We start from the raw sequence: 18720 nt of genomic DNA, 5'->3' as shown, positions 1-18720 counted from the left end.
GCTTTTGCTTCCTTGACAAAAACTAGGGTGATTATTGCTTATAGTCAAATATTCAAACTTTAATTTAAAGAGAGAGGGCACATGCTTTTAAACTCAAATTTATACAAAATCACACTTTAAATTAAACTAGGGTGTTTGTGTTTGATTATACTTCTACTAATTTATCTATATTCATTAACAAATCACACTTTAAATTAAAGTTATATATTCAAAGTTTAGTAGAAAAATTCTTAAATTTTTAATTTTTATATATTTCTAAATTGAAGATATATTTTGAACATGGATAATGTTTATCGTTGCCTTAAGGGTTATGGTTAAAGTGCAATAAGTGCATCTTATTTCCAGATAATTTATATTTTAGTACACATTGTTTTCAGTAGTTAAACAATTTAATTGGTTAGTTAGATATTTTAAAATGGGATTCATTTATCATCAATTAATTAAATTATTTAAATATTAAAAATAAAATTTAATAAATATATTACAACTTCACCATTGTGCTTGAGATTAGCACATGTATTTTATCATCTCATTTACCTATTTTTTTATACATGAAAGTACATATGTTAAATTGGCTTGAAAATGCAGTTTTAAGGGATAATCGGAACAATAAAAAATTCAAATTACCATCCGAAAAAAATACCAAAGTATAGAGATTAATTGACCCAACAATCAAATTAGAGGTATAATTGAGACAATAAAAAATTTAAGTAACCATACCAAAAAAAATATAAAAATACATAAATAAAAATATGTACTAAACCATATTTATTCCGTCATGCTCATTGATTCACTTGCCAATCCTAAAAGAGGCTGGCATTCTAGCAAACCTTTCCTTTCCTTCTTCTCTCAATATTGCTCATTAAATCATTTTCTCAGCTAATACCTTCCTTCTGTGCTTACCCATTAGGGCAAAATAATGAACCAAAAGTGTATATATATACACACGTGTGTGTGTGCACCACCATAGACAGCTAGATTCATAAACATATATGCACCAAAGACAACATCGTTTTGAAGGTCCCATGAAGACAATGTCGCGCTTCTTCCTTCCTTCAATGGCATTGATGATGATTTGCTTCATTGGCCCAATGCTGTGTCGGCAGCAAGACTAGGAAGAGAAGGGCTTCTGGATGAGAAGTGCAGTCCATGTCGTTAATAACCCGCCCAGACCCAATGAGGGTTCGTTGTCAATCTAAAGATGATGATCTCGGCCTGCAAACACTCCAACCTAGGCAAGATCTTACTTGGAGATTTGTTCCCAACGTGTTCATAGACAACACTCTCTTTTACTGCCACTTCTACTGGGGCTCCAAGGATAAATTTTTTGATGTTTATAATCATGACATGGTCAGCCATTGTTCAATTTTGCATTCCAAAGATAAGAGCTGCTACTGGTCTGTACGATCAGATGGGTTTTATTTTAGTGGTACCAATGAGACTTACACAAAGAAATATGATTGGTACTAGTCATAGGATTCTTATATATGATGATATGTATAGGGGAAATAAAGAAACAATCTTGTTAATAATGTTATTCTAGTAAAAAAATATGTTGTTTGTTCTCTTTTATAGTGTTTTTGGATTTTTTTTTTTTTTGGTGGAAAAGATCGGAACCAAATAATCGGAATAATTATATATGTGCATAATTGTAGTTAGGGATAAATGTGAAATATATATCTGATATGTCCCTTGTATGCGCTTACACGATACAAGTTAGGATTGGTACTAGTTATTTGTAAATTTGTGCATTCACATATATAATTTAAAATGATATTATTTCGCATCTAAATATGATATTATGCATAAAAATATTAAAATAGTCTAGTAAATATTAATAGGTAGTCAGTTTAATTAATTTCCTCGTTAGTTAATATTGACGAATGTCCTCATCAAATGAAAAAGAAATAAAATAAAAATGTTTTTGTTCAAATTGAAACAACTATAGGATAAAATCAAAATAATAGACAGAAAAGGAGATCTAGGAAGATAAAAAAAAACCCCAAATAAGATAATAGATAGGAAAGTGTAACTGTGGGAATAAAATAAATAAGTAGTGTTTGAGAATTTTAATTCTTTATTTAACAATTCTAACAACCTTGATCGAAATTCAAATTCTAAAGTTTGTTGGTAAATAAAATTTCAATTGTTAGACTTTCTTTTTATTTCAAACATAAGAATTTATTTTAAATTTCTCAAATTAAATTTTTTTCTTTAAATAAAAATTTTAATAAACGAAAGATCACAAAAGCATCTACAACTATCTGCTTAGGCATACTCCAAACATTACAATACCAAAACAAATTCTGTAGAGAAATAACTAACAAAGAAAAGTTTCATCTGAACGAAACAAAGAAACAAACTGTAAAAATCAAAATTTCAATTCTAAGAGTTTTAGAGGTTTTGAAATGGGTTGATAATGTTAATTGTCTCACACTATGAATAATTATTAACTTATTCTATCGATCCCAATTGACTCAATATAAAAACCATTATTCTTTAAAGTGTAGATAATAGTGGAATTTGTGGATTTCTTCCTATTTCTATTATATTGATGCTTTTATGTTAACCATTTACTCACTAATAAATTCTCATAATTCACTTGTGTTAATATTCACCCCAAAAAAAAGGGATAAATTTTGCTCCTATTTTTTTAATCAAGAGGTTCTAGCTACTTTAATTTTCGTTGCTTAAATTTTAAATTTTTTAAAATAGATTGCCAATTCTCAAGTGATAAAAGATCTCTCAAGTAAAATCTAGATTTGTTAATCTTTTTTGATATATATCAAGAACAGGATAAGAGTCGGGTAAATGTTAATCTCCTTAGAGATATTTAATTAATAAAAAAAATCTCCTTTGAGATAAATGAGTTATTCCACTTCTCTTGAGTATGCTCTCTTGTCATTTCTTAAGAGAGCGTTTGGTAGGGAAAAATTTTTAGATTTATGAGAATGTTAGATTGGAAATCTATATTACCATATTTGATACAAATTTTTTAAAAAAGAATCCTAAGAAATTGGATTTATTTTTAATCAATTGTTTCACAAAAAAATTTCTATGGGGGATTGAAAATCTTGGATTCCCATGAACTAGGGAAAGTTTTTAACAAATAAAAGACTAAAACACCCATTACCCTTTTATACAAACATATATATAATATATATATATACACACACATAATGTGTAAAACAAAATGATATTTTTTGATTTTTTAAAGTGGTTGTGGTGGGTCTTAATATTTTAAATATTAGAAGGAATTTATTATTTTTAAACAAAAAATCAAATAACGAGAATTTTGAAAAAATAACATGGATTTCTAGGAATGCTACATTTAAACCAAATATAGAAATGTAAAATTCTCATAAAAAAATACCCAACATTATTCCTAAGAATATTTAAAATTAACTAAACATAGAATTGCATAAATTCTGATAATTAAATATTCTTAAGAGTATTCTTAAGAATCATAAATCCCATGAATCTAAAAACTTTTCTTATACCAACGTAAAAATTAAAAGAATAATCAATTATGTACCCTTTTTATTTTCATTAATTTTACAAAAGAAAAATATTTTAACAATCAACAACTTTTCAATTTTCAAATGAAATATGATTACTCAACTAATGAGTTGGATATAAAGGGATACTTGGTCAAAATATTATTAACTTTTTTACCTATTTGTTTAAATTATTGTTGATCTTTGAATACTCATTAACCATTCTTTTTAGATTAAGATTTTTTCCCATCACTTCCATCTCTAAATTTGTCTCAAAAAATTCCATCTCAAACATCTATGTCTAAAGTGTTATTTTATTGTAATGTCATTTCGTCACAATAAGTATGTTGTCAGAATATCATACGTATTGTGACAAATTAGTTTATCTGAACAAGTCTAAATTCTTGTACTAAAGGTGTTCACCATCTTACTGTGAATGGCATTGTCGAAATCTTTAGGTGTTAATTAATTGAATATGTCTTTAACCTATCATGCATCCTTAAATAAATGAACAGTCCTTAGATTTCTCATAAAAGAAAAATATGATAAATCGATTATAAAGTGACACATGGATTACTACTTTTAATTAGTATGAAATATTAATCTTAAAGCATAATGAGTCACATGCCAATATTCATGAGATGAATATAGTAGATATATGAATAAATATTAGTTGAACATCTACTGAATGTGACACGAGTCGCATAGGTAGCACTATTTTTTTTTTTTTTTTGTTGATTCCTTTAAGAAAATTATTTATATATTTATTATTGCATGTCTATAATTTTATTATTTAACATTTTTTTAATTGATTTAAAGGTTTTTTAATTATTTAATCATCTTAAGTTGTAGATTGATTAACTTTTAATTTAATTATTTTTTAATATTTGATTCCCCCATTTTATGTCCTTAAAATTTAAAATGTAGTGTATGTTTAGTATATATTTTATTTATAGAGTTTCATAATATTAAAATGTAGTATATATATTATTAATATTACTAATTAAAATGGAGTGTGTGTTTTATAAAATTTTATATTTAGTTTACATTTTCTAATATACTTTTCATTAAATTTTTTATTTTATTATTTATATATTTAAATAAACTTTCAATAGACTTTAAATTAAATAATTATATTTAATTTCCAATTAAAGACAAATTTTGAGACAGAAAAAATCCGTCTCAAAATAGAAATAAAAATTTGTCTCAAATCCGAGACGAATTTTAAGACCTATTTTGTACCGTCTCTAATTGGAGACGAAAATTTTTCCGTCTCAAATTTGAAACGGATTTTTTTCCATCTCAAATTAAAGACGGATTTAGAGACGGAAAAAAATTTGTATGTAATTAGAGACGGAAATAAATCCATCTCAAATTTTTTAGACAGATTTTTCCCATCTCTAAATCCGTCTTTAATTTAAGATGAATTTTTTTCGTCTCTAAATTCGTCTCAAATTTGAGACGGATTTTTACCATGTAAGCACCCCCGCCCGGATATCCCCAACCATCCGAACTACCCGAACGGGAGCGCCTACGGGAGGAGAAATGAGATAAACACAAGACAAAGACCACCCCGGCATGCATACACAAAAATGAGAACAGCGGAAGCAAAGCTCAAGACATGCATGCACTATGGGTACCCCGCTAACACAGCGGTCACAAGATAAATAAAAGAATACGAACTCCTGTGTCGACATACACAAGACTCGAGAAAACACCTGGCACAGTACGAAATAATAGTGCAAATTCTACTTAGACATCAGAGTGGATAGGGATTGATGAGACTGCCTGTACACCACACCGACTCTGCCGTTAAAGCTGACTCCCTTGCCATAGCCCACGCCGCCACTACCTGGAATGATGGAAAGTAAGGTGAGTCGAGAGACTCAGCAAGCATAAGGAAGAAAAGGCTGAAGGCTACACAAAACCAGAAATCTCACCCCAGAATAAACCCCCAGGTACACAAAAGCCATAAGACGCTACAATATAACAGCTCAATAGCATAATAAAATAAAAGCACATACCGGTCCTTGGGGCCCACATAAGACACTTGGCACCCAAGTCCCATACCAACCTGCCGCTGCCCTGAAAGACAACAAATATCTCCACAAACCTGTGCGCGCAATCCCAGGTCGGTACTACCGTCACCCGTATCCGTCGGTACTCCCGACAACCGAGCCATAGGCTCCCTCGGAACGGTACTCCCGTCCGAGAACTAAATACTACTAGTATCCATGCAATGCACATAGAAATGCAATGGCGTAGTGAGCATCAACGTGATACAAGGCGCCCATACATCCAAGCATCAGGCCATGCTCCGCCCACATAGTAAACCACACGCCATGCATATGCCGCGCTGGATGCAACCTAACCAATCTAGAATGTCCGTGTCCAAGCATACCCAATAAATGAATATCCCAACATGCATCTCGTACCCATGTGCATATCAAATCATGAACAGTAATATAAGGTATTTAATCATGCAGTAAATCACATACCGGCAGAGCTAGTCAGCAGTGCCCGGCACCGGTCAACGGCCAGTGACTAGGGGTGTCCACCCGACGGTCCACTTCAGGGCCGTACCGTAGTCTACCCCAACGTCACCAAACGGTTGACCCCTGCCCCACTACTCAATAGCTCTAACCAAATCATAAGTAAATCCGAGAAAAACCGTAAATAAAACCCGCACGACTAGGAACCTAGTTCCCCAACTGGGTTCAGCATCATTCCGAAAGGAATGGGGGCGGTACAAATCCCCGTAGCTCACAACGAATAAAATTATAGAAGTCTCGGATTTAATTTAAATTAAAAACAAATGAATAATAGTTCAACCAATAAGGCAAGGTGCCGAATTAAAGTAAGAGATGTGATAAAATACAGGAAATCACGGGGTCTTCCACGGGAATTAAAGATCAGGAAGATAGGGTTAAGAGCTTGCCTTTACACGGCCGTTCCTTGCTTTTCTTGTGCACCCGCTGCGAAGTAAACGTTCGCTGGCAATAAATAAAATCGTGACTTTAATTAAATAAATCTACCGTGTAATATAATTAATTTAGCCGTCTAAAATCCCACGTAAGCGCACCACAATTAAAATCTCAACGAGTCTCATATTTATTTTAAATTAAATCACGCTAATAAAATCCTCGAAGCCAGCTTAATAAATTAAATTTAAATCAAACGACTCAAATTTCCATAATTAATAAACGAATCGAAACAGACGAAGGGAGGGTATAAAATACGAGAAATCACAGGGTTTGTCACGGGAATTAAAGAGTACGAGGAAAGCATTAGGAACTTGCCTGAAACTAGCTGATTCCGACCTCTCTCAAGCTCCCGAGAAAAATTAAATCATTTCCTAGCAAATAACACATCCGGGACTCAAATTAATTAATTTTAATCGCGTAAAATTTATAATTTAAACATGACATGCTTCGACTAATTTTTACCCACGTACCTGATCACTTTTCATGCCGAGAAAATCCCAAAATCCTTTATTTTTCCTTAATTTCTTCATTTTCTTTTATTTTCTTCTTCTTCCCTGCGTCTTCTCCCCTGCGCCTTGTTTCTTCTCCCTTCTCTCCTTCTTTCTTTTTCTTCTTCTTCCTCTTTCTCCTTTCTTCTTCTTCCTTTCTTCTTCTCCTTCTTCTTCCTTTCTTCCTCTTCATTTCTTCTTCCCACAGCTGCTGCCTCCTCCTTCTCCTCCATGGCGCGCACGCCTGCGCGCACTAGCGCCAGCCCCTGCCGGCCTCCGCTGCTGCCTTCGTGCGCCATCGCGCGTCACCGCGCGCCATCGTGCGCGCCTGCTGGCCCGTTGCTGCTCGCGCGTCCTCCCCCTCCGCTGCTGCTTTCTCACTTGGCTGAGCGGCCCACTGATCTCTCTCTCTCTCTGTTCTTCTCTGTTTTCATTTGACAGAAAAGTGGCCACTTTGCTTAACCCCTACGCACACGCGCACAGCCACAAAATTTTAACAAATTAATTAATTTAAATTAATTAACTAAATTTAATTTCAGTAAATTTAGTTTACACTTTTATTATTTTTATTATTATTATTATTTTTTTGGGATATTACATACCATCTCAAAATAGTTTAGTCTCCAAATCCATTTCTAATTTGAGACGAAAAAATTCGTCTCTAAACACACGTTTTCTTGTAGTTCATTAATCTTTCTCATTATTGACCTTGGCTTAAATACCCTAAAACTAATACATTGTTGAATTACAAAATTGCCACTACAGGCTCGTAAGCACAAAATAAAAAATATAGAAAATGCAAAGTAAATAAAACAATACAATAAAAATACAAAATACACAACGAACTCTATTACTCTCTCTTAAGATAGACCATGAGGATTAACAATGACCATATTGGACAATAAGGAAAACAATTGAAGAGTTGGGAAAGCTTTAGTAAATAAATCTGCTAATTGATGATGAGACCGAATAGGAAGAAGCTTGATGTGACCAACAATCACTTTGTCCTGAATAAAATGACAATCAAGTTCTATGTGTGTAAGCACCCCCGCCCGGATATCCCCAACCGCCCGGACTATCCGAACGGGAGCACTTACGGAAGGGGAAAAATAATGAAACACGAGACAAAGACTACCCTGGCATGCATACACAAAAATAAGAACAGCAGAAGCAAAGCTCAAGACATGCATGCACTACGGGTACCCCGCTAACATAGCGGTCACAAGATAAATAAAGAAACACAAACTCCTGTACCGGCATACACGAGACTCGAGAAAAGACCTGGCACAATACAAAATAATAGGATAAACCCTACTCAGACATCAGAGTTGATAGGGATTGATGGGACTGCCAGTACACCGTACCGACTCGGCCGCTAGAAGCTGACTCCCTTGCCTAGACTCACGCTGCCACTACCTGGAATGATGGAAAACAAGGTGAGTCGAGAGACTCAGCAAGCATAAGAAAAGAAAGGCTGAAGGCTGAACATAATCAAAAAAACTCTCCCCAAAATAAACCCCCAGGTACACACAAAGCGTGAGACGCTACAACACAGCAGAATAGCATAATAAAACACATACCGGTCCTTGGGGCCCACACAAGACACACGGCACCCAAGTCCCATATCAACTTGCCGCTGCCCTGAAAGGCAACAAATATTTTCACAAACCTGCACGCTCGATCTCGGGCCGGTACTCCCGTCACCCATCCCCGTCGGTACTCCCGACAACCGAGCCATAGGCTCCCTTGGAACGGTACTCCCATCCGAGAACTAATAACTACCAGTAGCCATGCAATGCACATAAAAATGCAATGGCGTAGTGAGCATTAACGTGATACAAGGTGCCCATACATCCAGGCATCAGGCCATGCTTCGCCCACATAGTAAACTACACGCCATGCATATTCTCGCGCTGGATGCAACTTAACCAAACTAGAATGTCCGTGTCCAAGTATACTCAATAAATGGATATCCCAATATGCATCCCGTACCCATGTGCATATCAAATCATGAACAGTAATACAATATATCTAATCATGTAGTAAATCACATACCGGCAGAGCTAGTCAGCAATGCGTGGCACCAGTCAATGGCCAGTGACTAGGGGTGTCCACCCGACGGTCCACATCAGGGCCGAACAATAGTCTTCCCCAACGTCACCAACAATCGACCCTTGCCCTACTGCTCGATAACTCTAACCGAACCATAAATAAATCCATGAAAAACTGTAAATAAACCCGCTCGTCTAGGAACCTAATTCTCAGGCTGGTTCAGCATCATTCCCAAAGGGAGTGGGGGCGGTACAAACCCCCATAAGCTCACAACAAACAAAACTCTAGAAGTCTCGAATTTAATTTAAATTAAAACAAATGAATAAGAATAACAAATAAGGTTAGGAGCCAAATTAGAGTAAGGGAAATGATAAAACACAGGAAATCATGGGGTCTTTCACGGGAATTAAAGATTAGGAAGAGAAGGTTAGGAGCCTGCCTCTACACGGTCGTTCCTTGCTTTTCTTGTGCACCCGCTGCGAAGTAAAACGTTCACTGGCAATAAATAAAATCACAGCTTTAATTAAATAAATCTACCATGTAATATAATTAATTTAGCCGTTTAAACCCCACGTAAGCGCACCACAAAATCTCAACGAGTCTCATATTTATTTTAAATTAAATCACGCTAATAAAATCCTCGAAACCAGCTTAATAAATTAAATTTAAATCAAACAACTCAAAATTCTATCATTAATAAACGGATCGAAACAGACGAATGGAGCATATAAAATACGAGGAATCACAGGGTTTCTCACGGGAATTAAACAATACGAGAAAAACATTAGGAACTTGCCTGAAACTAGCTGATTCCGACTTCTCTCAAGCTCCCGAGGCAAATTAAATCATTTCCTAGCAAATAACACAACCGGGACCCAAATTAATTAATTTTTATCGCAAAAAATTTATAATTTAAACATAACATGTTTCTACAAATTTTTACCCACGTACCTGATGCCAAAAAATCTCAAAATTCTATTATTTTTTCTTTATTTTCTTCCTCTTCTTCTTCTTCTTCTTCCCTACGTCCCTGCTCTTGCGCACCCAGCTTCTTCTTCTCCCTTCCTTTCCTTTTTCTTCTTCTTGTCTTCTTTCTTTTCTTCTTCTTTCTTTCTTCTTCTCCTTCTTCTTCCTTTCTTCCCCGCGGCTGCTGCCTCCTTCTTCTTCTTCCTGCAACCAGCGCACCAGTGGCCACTTGCCGCCTTCCAACGCCACCTCCAACTGCCACGCAACCACCGGCCGGCCACTGCCACCACGGCTGGCTTCACCGTGACCTCTTCAGCCGCCTCCGCCATTGTTGGTCTGCCGCTGCTACTTCCTCGCTTGGCTGCCATGGCCGAGCTCCTCTCGGCCAGCTCCCATGGCTGCCAGTCACTCCCTCCTTCTATCTCTCTCTCTCTCTCTCAGCCACCAACTAGCTGCCATGGCCGATTTGGCCATCTCCCTCATTCCTCTATTTTCCATTCGGTCAGAAGCTTCAAGAAGCTTCAATGAGAGACACATTTAATGTTTAGCACACCAACACACGCGCATCGCCTCAAATTTTAATACAAATTAATTAATTAACTAAATTTAGTTTACACTTTTATTATTTTCATTATTATTATTATTTTATTATTTTTTGGGGGGATATTACAATGTGTTAGGTATGTTCAACAATTTCAGCCACAATTAACATATCTCAACCACAACAATTCCTAACTAAGTGAAGTAGTCAAATAACAATTAGCAAAAAACCAAAAGTCATAATTGCTAAACTCATTATAATAGGTATTAAATTAGCCAAAATAAAATAAAAATACACATTAAATAGAACATAATCAAATAAATTAACTTACCTCAAATCTTTTGATCTCTAGAGTGCGAAGGGATGTCCACTGCCACTGCCTATCTGCCAAGAACAAGAATACAATACCAAAGATTGAAACAAAAGAATTTTTTGTCACTAGCATTGAATTTGAACCCGAATAGAATACAACACCAAAGATTGAACCAAACCTCAAAAGATTGAACCAAAGTGTCCCAATGTCAATGAACAGTGGCGAGCAACCCAGTCACCCATCGAAAGCAAGACTTAGAGAGCTAGATCAAGTAGCCGAGATGCAACCTCCCCAACTACCAACCGAGAGGCGACGGAGAGGGTGAGCAGCGAGAGGGCGAGGCAGCGGGTGAGGGCGAGATAGTGAGCGAGGGTGAGCCAGTGAGCGAGGGCGAGGGAAAGGGCGAGCTGCGAGAGGCGAGAGCGAGGGCGAGGCAGCCGGTGAGGGCGAGCCAGTGAGGTCAAGCCAGTGAGCAAGGGCGAGGGCGAGGGCGAGGGCGAGCTGCGAGAGGCGAGAGCGAGGGCAAGGCACCCGGTGAGGGCGAGCCAGTGAGCAAGGGCGAGGGCGAGCAGCGAGGGGTGAGAGCGAGGGCGAGCTGGTGAGGTCGACCCAGTGAGCGAGGGCGAGGGCCAGCCGGTGAGGTCGACCCAGTGAGCGAGGGCGAGGGCGAGCTGCAACAGGCGAGAGCGAGGGCGAGGCAGCGGGTGAGGGCGAGCCAGTGAGGTCGAGCCAGTGAGCAAGGGCGAGGGCTAGGGCTAGCCACGAGAGAGAGGGAAAGAGGGTACGCAGAAGGGAGAAGAGGGAAAAAGGGAGAGAGGGGGGGCGGGGCAGGGTTTTATGGGGGGAAGGGAAAGGGGGGGGAGGGAATCAGGGTTTTACGGGGGGGAGGGAAATTAAGAGGCGGGAATAAAATTTATTTTTTAATAATTTATATATAAATTTATATAATATTAAAATAATTAGTATTATTATTTAATTAATAAAATTTATATTAATGTAAAATTATTAAATAATTTTATTAATAATTTATTATAATCATTTAAAATATCATAATAAAATTATTTAAATCATTGCATTTTAAATTAATATTAATTTAAAAAATACTTATATTATAAATCTAATAATTATAATAAATTAATTTGATATATTATAAATATTACTTTACTACAAAATTCATAAAAGATAAAAAAAATTCAAAAATTTTGTAACAATATTCTTTATATATTTTGAATGTTGACTAGTCTTTAATTTTTTAAAGAATAAAATTTTGATTATTTTTTCTTTCATATATAAAGAGTTTCCCTCATTGTTAGGGGTACGTAAACGATCGGTTCAATTATCGAATTAATAAAAAATCAACAAATTGAATTGACAAATTAAACTAAACTAACTTGACAGATTAAATCCAATAAATTAAATTAACTAACAATAAAAAAAAAGTAAATATAGACTACATAAACTAAATCGATTCAATAAACCAAACAAACACATAAGAAAATTAATTAAAATTGAATTAACCGATAAATTAAATAAGCTACAAAATCGAACAAGTTGAAAAATTGTGTGATAGGCCAAAAATGACGTCATTTTATTACCATAAAAACATCATTGTCTTAAAATCCAATCGATTCGACTATTTTTAACTAAAAATATAATCGAAAACAAAAAACTAATTTTTTTAAAAAACATTAATTGAATAGAAGCGAATTTAAAAAAAAAATTGATAATTTTTATTAATTTGATTCGATTAATTTGATTATACCGAATTTTAATTAATTTGATTCAATAAAGTAGTAAAAACCAAAAATAAAATTAGAAATTAAAAAATAATACATTTTAAAAACTAATGACATATTGTCATACAAACAAATAGGTTATATCGAATTTTAACAAATACTGCCAAAATCTTGTTCAACATTAATGTTTTATACATAACACTTAAACTTCAAAAATAAAAATTAATCTTCTATAGTTTTTTTATAGTATAACTATTAAGGGAGAAAATCATTATTCCATATTTTAATCTGAAAATTATTTCGGACTTATCTTCATACCTTTTTATCCTGCTCATTTTAACAAGCGCTACATAAATATTTTATTATATATTTTATTTTTTATTATTTATTGTGAATGACTTAATTATACATTTAATTATTTCATTTTTATATAATTCTCCTAATTATAGAGAATAAGACATTGATAAGATAGCTCATAAACTCTTTTCTATATATGTAATCCCTCGATATTGTTTTATTTTTATTTTTATGAACATGAAATATATTAATTGATGTATTTAGAATTTAATAATATTATAATTTTTAAATTTAATATATTTATCTAAATTTTATAAATTAATTTTTTTATATTCATCTCATGTTTAAATGTATATTTAATTAAATATACATTAATATATTTAATTTCTTATAGATTTTAATATTTATAAATTTAAATCTTTATAAATTCATTAAATAATAAATAAAAATTAAATTTAGTGACGGATTGAAAGTTCCATCTCTATTTCAGCAATGGATTCGGTCAATCCGTCACTAAATTTATTTATTTATTTTTTGTTATTTGATTCCATATTAAATTTTAATTTGTTATTTTTAAAATTTGCGACAAAAAAAACTTTCTGTCTCTATATTTGAAAAGCAAAAAAATTACAATTAAAATTTAATTTTTTAGCCATAAAAATAGTTTTGCATCACAAAAAGTAGTGACAGAATTTATTATTTTTTTAATTTAAACTAGTATTAATTTTTTTTATTTTAAACTTTAGGGACATAATTTATTTTCATCTCTAATATTTGCAACGGAAGATAAATTTTGTTGCTAAAATTAACGATAGAAAATAAATTCTATCTCTATCTAAAATGTATTTTTTATTTTTTTATTATTAAAACTATTATTAAAATAAATTCCCGCCTCTTGAATTTATTTATTTTAATATTTTAATTATATAAAAAATAATATAACTTATAAAAATAATATTAATAATTATTTAATTGATAAAAATAATATATTTTAAATAAAATTTTATTATTAAATCATTTTTTAAAATCTTACTGTAATTATCTAAAATGTGATGATAAAATAATTTAAATTATTGTATTTTAAATTAATATTAATTTAAAAATTAATTTGATATATTGAATTATTTATTAATTAATTTTTTTATAAATAAAAATTTTATCAAACGAAATGTACATAACATTTATAAATTTTTAGGGTAATTTTCGAGTTTCATAAAAAAATTTAAAAAGTAAAAATTCAAAACATTCACCGAACTTAGAATTATTAATTATAGAATAGAACAATACTAATGACAGAACCCATCTGATCAACATAGTAGATTTTAGATTGTTGAATTTCATCTATAACTCAGAGACAAAATTAGAAAGGACAAATAATAAATAGATATATTTATTTTTTTCTTGATCAACATTAATGTTTTACACATAACACTTATATTAGATAGTGACATATGATATTGTTATTAAGTATAAGATACAATGTCGTCCATATATTGGCCCCATTTGTTGCAACTTAATTAAATAAATTATAGTTTATAATTTCTTAGATTATAGTTTTTAAAACTTAAAATAAGTTGTGAACTTGTTTGTTACAACTTTTCAGAAAGATGTAGAAGCTGTAGAAGATGAGGTACCTTAGCTTTGAAAAAGCCAGCTTCTACCATTTCTAAAAGGTAGTAGAAGCTATAAGTTATAATTCTATAAGGTAAAACAAACAATACATTATCATTTTTTTGAAGCTAGAAGTTAAAAATTATAGCTTTTAAGGTACAACAAACATGCCTAATATGTTTGGTTTTTAAACTTTTTAACTTAGCAAAAAATTCTCATATTTATAAAGAGAAAGAGATTGACAAGATAACTCCTGGACTCCTTTCCATATAATGTAATTTCTCAATATTTTTTTATTTTTATGATTTCTAAAATTTAAAATATTTTTTTTAATAATATTATAATTTTTAAAATTTTTATTTATTTTTCAATTATAATGTTTGTTTACATTTTGTACACAGTTAATAAATATTATAAATAATTAATTATTATACATTTAATTGATATAGTTAGAATTTAGCAATATTATGATTTTAAATATTAATATATTTATTTAAATTTTATAAATTAGTTTTTTAATATTCATCTCATGGTTAAATGTATATTTAAATTTTTATAAAATTTAAATATTTATATATTTAAATATTCATTCCAAATTTAAATATTTATAAATTAATTAAATAAAATAATTAAAAATTAATGGTAGCGACGGATTTGGATAATCCGTCGCGGATTTAGAGACGAATTTGAATAATCCGTCTCTAATTTTATTTTTCTTAATTTGTTAACTTAAAATAATTTTTTATTTTAAATATAGCGACAGAAGGATATTTCCGTCGCTATATTTTAATAATAAAAAAATTAAATTTAAAATTAAATTTTAATTATTTAAACTAATATTAAAATTAATTTTTACTTTAAAATTTTGCGACGGAATTTTTTTCCCCTCGCTATATAAAAATTTAATTTTTATTTTTTTATTATCATTAAAATATAACGACGGAAATAAATTTCCGTCGCTAAAATTAGCGACGAAAATATATTTCCGTCGGTAAAATTTTAATAATAAAAAATAAATTTAAAATTTTATTTTAATTATTTAAACTAATATGAAAATTAATTTTTTATTTTAAAAGTTTGCGACGGAATTGTATTTCCGTCGCTATATAAAAAATTAATTTTTATTTTTTTTATTATCATTAAAATATAACGACGGAAATAGATTTCCGTCGCTAAAATTAGCGACGGAAGTATATTTCCGTCGGTAAAATTTAATAATAAAAAAATTAAATTTTAAATTTTATTTTATTTATTTAAACTAATATGAAAATTAATTTTTTATTTTAAAATTTTGCGACGGAATTGTTTTTCCGTCGCTATATAAAAATTTAATTTTTATTTTTTATTATCATTAAAATATAACGACGGAAATAGATTTTCGTCGCTAAAATTAGAGACGGAAGTATATTTCCGTCGCAAAAAAATAAAAAAATTAATTTTTTTGCGACAGGAAAAATTCCGTCGCTAAAATCCGTTTCTAAATAAATTAAAAAAAAAATTTCACAATCCGTCGTAATTCCGTCGCTGTTTCGTCGCAAAATAGCGATGGAAATTTCCGTTGCTGAAAATCCGTCGCTAAATCCAGAAATTCTTGTAGTGGTTATTTTATCATGTGTGTATAAGATTGTGTGTAAATATCTATGTACAACTAGCATTGTGTGGGGAAAATAATGTACCAAAAGTGTGTATATATATACACGTGTGTTTGTGTACCACCATAGACAGCTAGATTCATAAACATATATGCACCAAAGACTTATGTTGTACGGAAACGGAAACATGGAAACAGATGTTTTTTCAAAAAAATAGGCTTAAATAGGGTCCAAAACGGGAATAAGAAACATTTTAGAAATGGGGAAACGATATCTATGAGGTGTTTCCGTGCAATATAGCCAAAGACAACATCATTTTGAAGGTCCCATGAAGACAATGTCTTGCTTCTTCCTTCCTTCAATGGCATTGATGATGATTTGCTTCATTGGCCCAATGCTGTGTCGGCAGCAAGACGAGGAAGAGAAGGGCTTCTGGATGAGAAGTGCAGTCCATGTCGTTAATAACCCGCCCAGACCCAATGAGGGTTCGTTGTCAATCTAAAGATGATGATCTCGGCCCGCAAACACTCCAACCTAGGCAAGATCTTACTTGGAGATTTGTTCCCAACGTGTTCATAGACAACACTTTCTTTTACTGCCACTTCTACTGGGGCTCCAAGGATAAATTTTTTGATGTTTATAAACATGACATGGGCAACCATTGTTCAATTTTGCATTCCAAAGATAAGAGCTGCTACTGCCCCATAGACGTAGCATGAATGGTTCACATGATAAAAGATTGCACCCAAAGATAAGACCTACTACTGGTCTATATGATTGGTACTAGTCATAGGATTCTTATGATGATATATATAGAGGAAATAAAGAAACAATCATGTTAATAATGTTATTCTAGTAAAAAAATATGTTGTTTGTTCTCTATTATAATGTTTATGGATTAATTTTTTTTTTTTTGTGAAAAATGTCAGAATGAGATAATCAGGATAATTATATGCGTGCATAACTGCAATTAGGAATAAATGTGAAATACATCTGATATATCCCTTGTATGTGCTTACACGATACAAGTTAGGCTTGGTACTAATCATTTGTGAATTTGTACATTCACATATATAATTTAAAATGATATTAATTTGCATCTAAATATGATATTATGCATTAAAATATTAAAATAGTCTAGTAAATATTAATAGGTAGTCAGTTTAATTTTCTCATCAGTTAATATTTACGAATGTCCTCATCAAATGCAAAAAAATAAAAAAATAAAAATGTTTTTGTTTAAATTGAATCAACTATAGGATAAAATCAAAATAATAGACAGAAACGGAGATCTAGGAAGATAAAAAAAAAAAAAAAAACCCAAATAATATAATAGATAGGAAAGTGTAACCGTGGGAATAAAATAAATAAGTAGTGTTTGAGAATTTTAATTCTTTATTTAACAATTCTAAAAAACATGATCGAAATTCAAATTCTAAAGTTTGAAGGTAAATAAAATTTCAATTGTTAAGACTTTCTTTTTATTTCAAACATAAGAATTTATTTTAAATTTCTCAAATTAAATTTTTTTCTTTAAATAAAAATTTTAATAAACGAAAGATCACAAAAGCATCTACAACTATCTGCTTAGGCATCCTCCAAGCATTACAACCAAAACAAATTCTGTAGAGAAAAAACTAACAAAGAAAAGTTTCATCTGAACGAAACAAAGAAACAAACTGTAAAAATCAAAATTTCAATTCTAAGAGTTTTAGAGGTTTTGAAATGGGTTGATAATGTTAATTGTCTCATACTATGAATGATTATTAACTTATTCTATCGATCCCAATTGACTCAATATAAAAACCATTATTCTTTAAAGTGTAGATAATAGTGGAATTTGTGGATTTCTTCCTATTTCTATTATATTGATGCTTTTATGTTAACCATTTACTCACTAATAAATTCTCATAATTCACTTGCGTTAATATTCACCCAAAAAAAAAAGGGATAAATTTTGCTCTTTTTTAATCAAGAGGTTCTAGCTACTTTAATTTTCGTTGCTTAAATTTTAAATTTTTTAAAATAGATTGCCAATTATCAAGTGATAAAAGATCTCTCAAAGTAAAATTTAGATTTGTTAATCTTTTGTGATATATATCGGCAACAGGATAAGAGTCGGGTAAATATTAATCTCCTTAGAGATATTTAATTAATAAAAAAAATCTCCTTAGAGATAAATGAGTTATTCCACTTCTCTTGAGTATGCTTCCTTGTCATTTTTTAAGAGAGCGTTTGGTAGAGGAAAATTTTTTAGATTTATAAGAATGTTAGATTGAGAATTTATATTCTCATATTTAATACAATTTTTAAAAAAAAGAATCATGTGAAACATGATTTATTTTTAATCAATTTTTTCACAAAAAAATTTCTATGGGGGATTAAAAATCTTGGATTCCCATGAACTAGGGAAAGTTTTTAACACATAAAAAGACTAAAACACCCCTTACTCTCTTATAGAAACATATATATATTATGTATATATACACACACACACATATATACATAATGTGTAAAACAAAATGATATTTTTTGATTTTCTAAAGTGGTTGTGGGTCTTAATATTTTAAATATTAGAAGGAATTTATTATTTTTAAACAAAAAATCAAATAAGGGGAATTTTGAAAAAATAACATGAATTTC

Source organism: Diospyros lotus, unplaced genomic scaffold (genome assembly GCF_014633365.1).
Source record: "Diospyros lotus cultivar Yz01 unplaced genomic scaffold, ASM1463336v1 tig00011517_3, whole genome shotgun sequence".
NCBI lineage: Eukaryota > Viridiplantae > Streptophyta > Magnoliopsida > Ericales > Ebenaceae > Diospyros > Diospyros lotus.
The sequence above is the reverse complement of the archived record's forward strand: the minus strand, read 5'-3'. Positions refer to the sequence as shown.